This window comes from Podarcis tiliguerta (assembly GCF_965153285.1).
Source record: "Podarcis tiliguerta genome assembly, chromosome: 6".
Classification (NCBI taxonomy): domain Eukaryota; kingdom Metazoa; phylum Chordata; class Lepidosauria; order Squamata; family Lacertidae; genus Podarcis; species Podarcis tiliguerta.
The window spans coordinates 16,782,647-16,793,333 of NC_139539.1; the positions used below are offsets into that span (position 1 = coordinate 16,782,647).

The 10,687-nt window shown below is 42.1% G+C and overlaps 1 long non-coding RNA gene across 1 annotated transcript; it reads right to left on the reverse strand.

Annotated features, from left to right (window-relative positions):
- Positions 1-3,686: 3,686 nt before the first annotated feature.
- On the reverse strand, positions 3,687-10,480 carry LOC310680479. Its single transcript, XR_014512806.1, has 2 exons — positions 10,425-10,480; positions 3,687-3,935 (listed from the first exon to the last, which is right to left on the reverse strand). It is a non-coding gene; the product is annotated as an uncharacterized lncRNA (long non-coding RNA).
- Positions 10,481-10,687: the final 207 nt, after the last annotated feature.

Consider the following 10,687-nt stretch of genomic DNA (forward strand, 5'->3'; position numbering starts at 1 on the left):
GATGCAGCTTGTCACGCTGGCCACGTGACCCGGAAGTGTCTTCGGACAGCGCTGGCTCCCGGCCTATAGAGTGAGATGAGCGCACAACCCTAGAGTCTGGCAAAACTGGCCCGAACGGGCAGGGGTACCTTTACCTTTACCTAGCTTGCATATTTGTCTCAATAAAAGGAGGGTCCACAGGACTGGTCAGCAGCTCGCATGCAGCCCACCTGTGCGCAGCTCACATGATGATTAACACTTGTCTTGTGCCTTCACTTTACCTGGGAACTGTAATTTACCACTCACAGAGCTATAATTCCCAGCACCCATTAATAAACTACAGTTCCCAGGATTCTTTGGGGAGGGGGCAAATGTGCCACAGCTGTATGGTATGTATGCAACCTTAAAGCAGGCAGGTTACCAGTCAATAGTTTGCTTTCTGCCATCTGGTTCTTCATAATTCTCAGGGATCCCACTGCCTTCCTAAGACCAGATGAAAATGTCTTTCCAAAACATTCAAGGTGACTAAAAAACACTAAGACTTAATAACTTCAAATAAGAAACAGAGCAGTAAAACCCATGAAAATAAAGCCAAAAGAACACCAATAAAAACCTATCAATCCAATCAGCAGATGGATTCTCCCAAGGGCTTCATGATAATGTCAAACATATGGGTAGAAGATGGAACCCCATGGCACCCGATCAGCCAAAGACTCTGGAGTGTGTGACTAGGCTTAGTTGTAGGAATCATGGGTTTTCACTTTAGGATTCTTTTCTGTTCCTCAGTTGTTGCATCCTGCGTTCTGGATCCTTTTGAGGCTCTCGGGTAGACAGTCCTGGCATTTGACTCCCTTTACCATCAGGATTATTCTTTTGTTAGCTCAAAAAAGCCTGCTTGGTTTCCCCCCCTGCTATCTCTAAATCTCAGATACTCTGAAAGAAGACATTACTTTAGGAAGTGTAGGATGCAGAACACTTCAGTGGTAGACATGCAAATCACTTATCTATACACCAGTTAATATGATATGCAAAATCCCTAACACAGAGGTTAAACTCTGCATGCAGAGTTCCTTCTTCTTGCAAAATTCTTTCTGCCTGTTAAATGCCTTGATTGTGAGCAGGAAAATCTCAGCTGCTAAGTTCCTTTATGTGGGAGTTGCTCTCAGCTGTTATAGCAGTTTCAGTTATACTTTCATGGTGAATCATTTGCTTCTGAAGCTTGCAGCAAGTCACGCAATTCCCCAGACTCTTATTTTCACACTAGCTTTATAATGCGGGGGGGGGGGGATCTCTTGCAGCAATATTTGTGGCATAAAGCCATAAAGTGATCAAAAGACATAAGTTAGTGTTTACACACACTTGTAAAGTCTTGCTTCCCAGTCCTTTTGTACCTTTCTCTCGATCAGGGACAGGTAATTGGATCTGGTCAGAGGGCCGGATCCAGAAGTGGCCAACGCTCTGTTGGCCGTTTTGACAGGTGCACAGCACTGCCCATCTGTCAATCACCTGACAGAGCAAGATGCCAGGTGACTGTAACTGCAATCCGCAGCTGCAAAGGAAGAGTCATAACACAGGATGAAAGCTGACAATTCTGCCCTCTTGCAGGGCCACTGTCGCTTTCAAAGAGCTCTTTCACAAGTGACAGTAGGATGGCACTAAAGGTTTGTGCTCTCATTTACTCAGCAGTAAACCTTTCCTCCCCTTGATTCTGAAGCCAGTTAGTAAACTGACCATAACAATTTCCTTTTTAAAAAACAGAATATGCAGTTTCACACTGGATCTTGTTGTGTTTCTTATAAAACCAATGCCACTCAGTGCAACATCCTGCGGGAACATCTGGGTAGGAAGTTATAGGTAAGATGGTAGGAAAATCCAGTGCATTCTAGAGCACATAAACACACTCTGGAAACATTTTCACAAAAAGCACAGCCAAACTCTAGGCACATAAAAAATGAGTGCAGCAAAACAAGACTGGTGAGCTACAAAGGACTCAGAACAGAAAATCAAGTTTGTCCCTGGAGAAAGAGGAACAGCTGGAGTGCAGAATAGTGTTTTCTCATACATAATCCTAATCAAAAGTCTGTGCACAAACTTGTGAGCTAGAAACGAAGTATCCAAATGGGAGCCCACGATTTGTCTGGATCAGGGCCAGGGTCCTTTGCCATGAAGCAGCAAGGGTGATCCACACATGGAAACTGGTTTCTAAAGTCTTTCCAACCGCAACCTGAAACTCGTTTTGCATGCACCTAGCATGATCTACTCTGATTGTGATCTAATCTAATTAACCCTGAAGTGCGTGCTGTACTAAAGGTTATACAGAAACTTCATCATATTCAGGAAAAGAAGTGACTGGTGCTTCTGACTTATTAAGAATATGTTTCTTCAGCACCTTTGGCGGGTTTCATGGTTTCACTTCCCCAACTCTTCACCCGCCCTCACTCTTTTGCTTTTTGCATGCATGCAGGTTTAACAACCCTCAGAATTCCAAGGAACATGTCAGTGGATCCTAATAAAGGTATTTACCCATTGCTACTGGCTTTCTTTTGGAGCCTCATGGGCAAAAGACACACACACACACACACATCCTGCAGCGAATATGCTGACATTAATACTACTAAATCAACAATAGCTATTTTAGGGAAAGGGTGGCAGCTCAGTCTCAAGAGCATCCGCTATGTATGCAGAACGTCCTGGGGAGGGAGGGGGGGTGTTCCTGAATTAGCTTCTCAGTTCCAGGTGATGATTAGCACTGGCAGAGCAGAGTCTGTGTATTCCTGGATAGACACTACAATTTTACAGAAAGCAGGCTGGCAACTCTTCACCTCCCCAAACCCAAATAACATTTTGAAAGGTCCTTTAAAAAGAAAAACGAATGAGGAAGGAGAAATAAGATTACACCACTTTAGCCCAGTGCTCAAGTTCAGCTTTTCAACCACAAGACACTAAATTCCCAACCCTCTGATATTCTTAGCATAAAGGAAATACTTTGCCTCCAAACTAATAATGCAGTATGAGAGCTGACGATTCTGCCTTCTTGCAGAGCCATTCTCAGTTCCAAAGTGTTTTTTCACAAGTGACCCCTTTGTAGCACCGTAGGGTGGTGATAAAGGTTTGTGGGAAAATATGCTCTGCTACAAGGTCTATAAAAAATACCGGAAGCTTGCAACAGGAAGCATTTTCAAATCCACATTGTTTATAGTACTAGATAAAATTTAGCTGCATCTGCTAAGGATGCCTTTTCTCAAGGCTGGAAGCTGATCTTGGGAGATCCAAAAGCAGCCAGTCTTTTGAACAGCAGACTGGTTGTGGTATCCTCTGATCAACAAGTTGTAATGCAAATGTACCATATTTCTCTTAACTGATAAGAAATAAACTCAGTTTGTGGAAATCAATTATGCCCACTTTAGCTTCAGGCTGTGTCCCCCTGCTTTTCCTCTTCCTTAAAGGGGGCAAAATCAGTATAGAATCTTGTAGCACCTTAACAATAAAGGCTGCACTCCAGAGTGGGGGAGTTAATTTGAAAATGGGGTCCTTGAGATATTGCAAATATTAGCAACAGGTTTGCATATTTTTACTTATCAGATTTTTCCTGGAAATAATAGAACCAGATTAAGGGGAGGGGGGTATAGACTCTGCAGAAGCAACCCCCTCCCCCCAAAAAAATGTTTGCATGACTTGCACTGATCCCACAATAAACACCCAGCCAGAAGCATCCTAACATATTTTATTACGGAATAACTGTGGACATAAAGATGCTGCAAGACTCTTTGTTGATTTTGCTTCTGGAAGTTCTTAAAGGGCCAATATGCAAAGGGGTGACAGAGGACGAGATGGTTGGACAGTGTTATAGAAGCGGCCAACATGAATTTGACGAAACTCCAGGAGGCAGGGGAAGACAGGAGTGCCTGGCATGCTCTGGTCCATGGGGTCACGAAGAGTCGGACACAACTAAACGACTAAACAACAACAAAAGGGAGGGGTAAAAAGGGGAATGGGAATGGCAGCAAAACAAAGCTCCACTACAAATCAAAAGTTGCTTTCAGGCCATCACAATGTTTGGGTGGGATTCAATTACATACCAGCAAATTAAAGTTGTACAAACTATTCCACATGAAATCTGCTTTCCCCCCTACCCTGGACTTTTTGCAATAAGGGAAATGATGGGAAAAGGCAGCATTTGTGCAATAGCCAATGTCATCTAATCTCCCTGAAACAAATGCTCAGTAAACAATTTGTCTGGAAATGACCTCAGATTCATATACTCTCTCCATCTCCATGAACCCAGTCCACTCCACTGTGTTCAGTGCAGGGCAGTATTTAGCTAGCTGCACTCATAGGTTGGCTCCTCTTATTTTTGTAGCCTCAAAGGCCCAGTAGCAGTCCTGTGTGGCTCGCAGATGGGTGAGTAGCTTGACACTCCTGCGCTCACCCGGAGGCAACTGCTCCACTCTCTGCAAATGAGCAGGGAAACTGCACATTACAAGCCTTTTATTACAACCAGATTGTGAAAGAGCTGCAGTATCAGCAGCAGTAGACAGAGGCCACATTCACCCTACACATTTAAAGCACTATGATACTACGTTAAACAGTCATGACTTCCCCCAAAGAATTTTGAGAACTAGTTTAAGGGTGCTAAACATTGCTAGGAAAACTCTATTCCCCCTCAAAGAACTACAGTTCCCAGAGTAGTTTAATAACCAGTCCCTCTTCCCAGGGAACTCTGGAAATTGTAACTCTGTAAAGGGAATAAGAGTTTCCTAACAACTCTCAGCACTCTTATCAAACTATACTCCCCAGAATTCTTTACCATGACTACTTAAAGTGGGATCATGGTGCTTTAAATGTATGGTATGGATTTATTTTTGTTAAGTGTATGCCGCCTGATTATAAATAAAAACCCTCAAAGGATGGGAAAGGACGATTTCAGAAACTTGTGCAGTCAATGGCTGCAACTTCCTATAAAAATCCTTTGCCTGATTTCCGTCTCGTGGACAGCTGATGAACTCTCATCTCCCCCCCAAAGGGTCAAAAGTCACAAAGGTCAGCTGGGAGATGGCAGTTCATTGCATGGCTGGCGGGAAGCTTCATGGGGGTGGCACTCACAGAATTTCCAGGAGGCTGATAACAGAAGGCCCATGACTTGGGAGATTTCCCAGCAACTGCTGCCTACCAACCCCACCTAAGGGAAACAGTGTTCCTAATGGCAGCCATTCATGATGCCATGCTGTAAAACCTTCAGAGAAAGGGATTTTCTGTCCTGATTTGGTACACATTATTATTATTATTATTATTATTATTATTATTATTATTATTATTATTACACTATCCCCCTTTCTTGAAGTCAGTCAAGCCAAGCAAAATGACTTTAGCTATAGTTAGCTAGCTATATATTTCTTGAAGGGTTCATATCCCACCTTTCTATCTGGTCAGCATAACTCACAAAATTAGCAACACAATATAATAAATAATAATAATAATATGGGAAATAAAACAGCCTAGCAGACAAAACAGGGATGGAGAGCCTTTTTCAGAGTAAAAGGGCTGAACTTCCCCCATGGGTAACCTTCCATAGACTGCATACCACTGGCAGGCAGGGTCAGAGGCTGATATCATGTTGGAGAAATACAGTAAATACCTATCTGTTTAGGCTATGGTGCAGAAGGACCTAAGAAGAGCCTGTTGGATCGAGCCAGTGGTCCATCTACTTCTGTTCTCACACCAGGTGCCTCTGGGAAGCATGCAAGCAGGAACTGTGTGCAGCAGCACTCTCAAAGCCTGAGGCTTCCAGGACCCAGGCCTAACATGAGGCATTTTGGCACCTAGGGCAAACCACCAAACAGTGCCCCTCCCTGCCAGGGAAGAAAAGGTGAGTGAAGAGTCGTAAGGGCCAAACTCTCCACATTTTTATTGCAGTTATTAACTTGCAGTTCTGTAAGCATGCAGAAAGTCAACGAGCCAGTCACTGAAGTAACATTTTATTTAAAACACACAAAACAAAAACAAAAAAAAATTAAGTAAATTGCCTCTATCTATACCAACAAGAAAGAAAAGTGGGAGGTTCTAAGAAACCAGTGTGGCTGCATAAGGAACTCACAGATGAGCTGAGAGTTAAGAAGGGCATGTATAAGAAAGGAAGAAAGGGGAAATCACAAAGGAGAACTGGGCACAAGCTAACAAAATGAATTTCAGTAGGGACAAATGTAAGGTTCTGCACTTAGGCAGGAAGAACCAGATGCACAAATCTAGGATGGGGGACACCTGGCTCACTAGCAGTACATGTGAAAAGGATCTAGGGTCTTGGTGGACAACAAGCTTAACATGAGTCAACAGTGTGATGCAGCAGCAAAAAATGCTGGTGCTATTCTAGGCTGCATCAACAGAAGTATAGTGTCCAGATCAAGGGAAGTAATAGTACCACTCTATTCTGCCTCAGTCAGAACACACTTGGAATACTGTGTCCAATTCTGGGCACCACAATTTAAGAAGGATGTTGAAAGAATGTGTGCAGACAAGGGCAACAAAGATGATCAAGGGCAGGGATCAACAACCTAAGGCCCATGGGCCACAAGCAGCCCATGGGGGTTATTTTACCAGCCCACGAGCCACCCCCGAACCAAGCTGCCGGCTCAGTGAGTCCCAGTGCGCTGCGCTAAACCAGTGCAGCGTGGCATGGGGACTTGTTTCCGCGGTGCTGGAAATCGTGTCTGCGCCTGTACAGACGTCGGAAATCACACCTGCAAAAATGCAGATACTGGAAATCTCACCCGCACCCGCTATCTGGCCCACAGAGGGGGCTCTGCGGCAGTGAACTGGCCCAGGCAAGGTAAGCCTTGCAGACCCCTGATCAAGGGTCTGGAAACTAAGCCTTATGAGAAGCACTTGAAGGAGCTGGGTATGTTTAGCCTGGAAAAGAGGAGACTGAGAGGAGATATGATAGCCATCTTCAAATATCTTAAGGACTATCACATGGAGGAGGGAGCATGCTTGTTTTCTCCTGCTCTGGAGGGTAGGACTCGAACCACTAGCTTCAAGTTGCAAGAAAGGAGATTCCGACTAAACATTCAGAAAAACCTTCTGACAGGTAGAGCTGTCCAGCAGTCGTACAGACTCCCATGAGAGGTGGTGAACTCTCCTTCCTTGGAGGTTTTTAAACAGAGGTTGGATGGCCATCTGTCATGGATGCTTTAGCTGAGATTCCTGCGTTGCAGGGGGTGGACTAGATGACCTTTGGAGTCCCTTCCAACTCTAAGGTTCTTTGAATCTATCTTTCTTCTCGAGAACAAACCCTGGAAGCTCATGGAATCCAGTAACCAGGCCTGCCTTTATCAAGTCTCTCATGCCAATAGGCCATTTTCAATAGATCTCCTTTTCTTTTGTTATGTGCCCAATCTTGCAAACAGCACATTTTTGCCGTACTGTGTTCCAAAAGGTTAAAAAGAGATCCTGGGTTTTAAACTATTTTTGCAGTACTTTTCACAGGACAGAAACAGCAACTGCAATTAACTAAGAAAGGAATAAAAGAAGAGTACGATATTAGTTTCAAAAGAAATAAAAAGTGATGCTGCGACCAATCTTTTTTACCCTGAAACTATGGACAGCAAGAAGATCAAATCCTCTGGAGAGTTAAGTGGGAAGTGGTCATTCTGCCCCTCCAGAAGTGAACTGCCATACCATATAAATTTCAGCTACAGTCCAGAATCACAAAATGCTTAAAATAGCACTATGCAATGCATTGTTTTTAGGTTTTACATTCCCCACCCTCTAATATGTTGTGTAGCACAAACACAGTTTCTAAATCACTGGACAACGCCCTACTGGGTGACACTACAATATGTACCTGAACTCTACATGTGTACAATGTGTATAAAGGCTTCCTCACCCCTCCCTTATTCTTTAAAAATCTAGGCAGCCACAGTAGGTCAGAAGTACTTGGATCACAGCCCAAATCAGATTAAATTCTCATCACACTTCTTTGGCAATAAATGCCACTGAATCCTCAGTGAGGATTACTTCCAAGTAAATGTGTTTAGTGCAGAAGTGCCAAATACCGTAGTTTAAATCCTGTTACTTCAACTAAACTGGGCTGTGAGTTATGTTCTGTCTTCAGTCAATTGCCAATTCATTCAAGAATGTGTTTTATTATTTACATTAAGTGCCTGAGATTTCTCCTCCTCCTCCTCCTCTATTTCTCTCCCATAAATGTGTAGTGCTTAGAAAAGGAGACGGCATGGGATGTTTTAGCGCTGCCAGATCTTCAGGTCTCACCTGAAGTCTCCAGGTTTCCCGGGCCCTCTCCAGGTGGCAAGTGGAAGGCTTAATTCTCCAGGTGAGTGGAAGCCCCTTTAATTAAATAATAACAATTAAGAAGACTGTGCATGCAGCTTGCAAGATTCAGCCCAGCAGAATCTAGCTGCAAATTCTAGCACAGACATTTTTTCGGGGTGGGGGGGGGTAGGTGCTTGCCCTCCTTAGCTCACCTTTCCCAATTAGCCTCCATCACTGTTATTTTACTGGGGCACCCCATGAAGCATGACAGAATGACTAGTTGGCTGAAACTCCAGGCGACGGAATGAGGAATTCAATTTAGTTCACAATTAAAGCTTAATTTATCATATTTCAACTTTTCAAAACAAAATGTGAACTGAAACATAGTCATCCTTCAAAATCCCTATTTTTTCAGTGCGGCTTCTCCAACCAAATGATGTTAACAAAAATGCACATATTAGGGGAAAGTGTGCCTAAAAATGAATGAATATATTAGTGAAAAGGACATACAAAAATGTGTTACATTAGTAGAGGTTGTTTGCAAAAATATGCGCATTTGTCAAAACTGCATACAAAAATGTGTCCATTAGGAGAAATTCATTTATAGATTGTTACAGAAATGTGGAAAATTGAATTTAAGATTGGAAAGATGAAAAACTGAGAGAACAAAAACTGACAGATCCTTCCACACCTACTCTGCCTTCAGCATATTGCAGGTTCTACTTGTCTTTGCTATCTTTGCCTTAAATAAACAAATAAATTAAAATTATGTAAGTATATACTGGTGATTTGGGAGGGACCTCAAAATTGTGCAATAAGTGACTATGAGGCCACTGAGAGATGAGGGAGAATGGAATGGGTTATCTTGGAAAAGGTTATGACTGAACCCTGAACAAGGTGACACCCATACTACAACATTTCATTGCAGCTACCAACTTATATCTTTTTCTGGAACAAAACAGGAAAAGTCATTTAGAAAAGCTATTTTCCTTTTTTGGCTAATTGGCTTCAGCATTGTTAAACAGCTCTACATTTCAAAACAAACTAACAAGTTCTTAGCCTAGGGGTTTACAAATTTGGAATTAAATTTCTTTTTACTAGGCTCTGAATGGGGTGGTTTTTTTAGGGTGAGGTGGAGAAAACTGAATGGGTGTCCTAAGAATCTGATTCCTCCTATAAAATATCAATAGAGGCAAGGATTTTATTGGCAAAAATTATCAATTAATCCCACTAAGAAATGTTTGAGAATAAGAGAATGGATTGTTTCAATCAGATTTGCTTCTTCTTATGCAATAACATTTCTTCATTTACCAGCCTGTCTTCACCTTTATATTTTAATGCTTCAAAGCTGATACTCAAGCTGTCATTAGCCTCCATAGGAGCAGAACAGGTTTTGGATTTTTGTGTGAAGCAGTCAAGGTTCGAAACTTTGTTTAGCTTTCTTTTAAAATGTGAAATATTTTCTTCCAGCATTATTTCTGGGTGAACATGAGCTTATGCATTGCTTCATCTGAAAACAATCGACAAGTAATGGAGAAGGGAGAATTATTTTATCCCTTGTTTCCGTTTCTAGATACAAGAAACGCTGGCCAATGGCATTGAATGCCATTGAGCTGTGCAGAACCACTGAGGATACACTGTTAAAACACATCATTGTCTAGTATAAATACAGGTATGATCCATTTGGTAGTGTTGCACAAAAGGGATATAAGCCCAGATCTGAAAAGGTTAATGAACTCTGTAAAATATAGCTGCAGATCTTTTGCATAATTCTTTGGGAAGTGTTTGTTCAATTATGGGCCGCATTAAAGGTGCATCTGGTAGAAAGAATTTGCATATAATTGATGGATGTGTTGTACGTTTTGTCTTAGATCAGTGGTTACCAAACTCCCCACCCCCACGTGATTTTTCTGCCTGTTGTATCAATTGCAATGTGCTATGGTAGATCCTGTATGATTTTTTTCAGTGTATTTAACTGCTTCTTTTATTTCTTATATTGTATGAGAATTCTATGCCCCGCTTGCAGGTTTCCCACAGGCCATTGTGAGAACAGGATGCTGGACTACACGGGCCATTGGCCAGTAGGCTCTTCTTATGTTCTTGCATAAGAAATAAAATAAACAATTAAAATACAATTAAAAATCAATATTATTGCTTAATACAGACATGCCACAGCTCACCTGAATATAGCTTGAAGACCACTGGTGGTCCACAGACCACAATTTGGGAACCCTTGTCCTAGTTCAAGGAAAGAAAAGGTATATAAATGTAGGGTAAAACTGCTCCTGTATTGCTTTAAACCACCAAACTGGTGTATTATTAGAAAGATACCTATTTTAATCAGGAAAAGGTTTTAGCAAACTTGCAGAGGCAAAAATATCAGAATGCACAATAATTTTAAGACTATCCAAGTGAATATTGATACTTTGAACTACGTTATTCT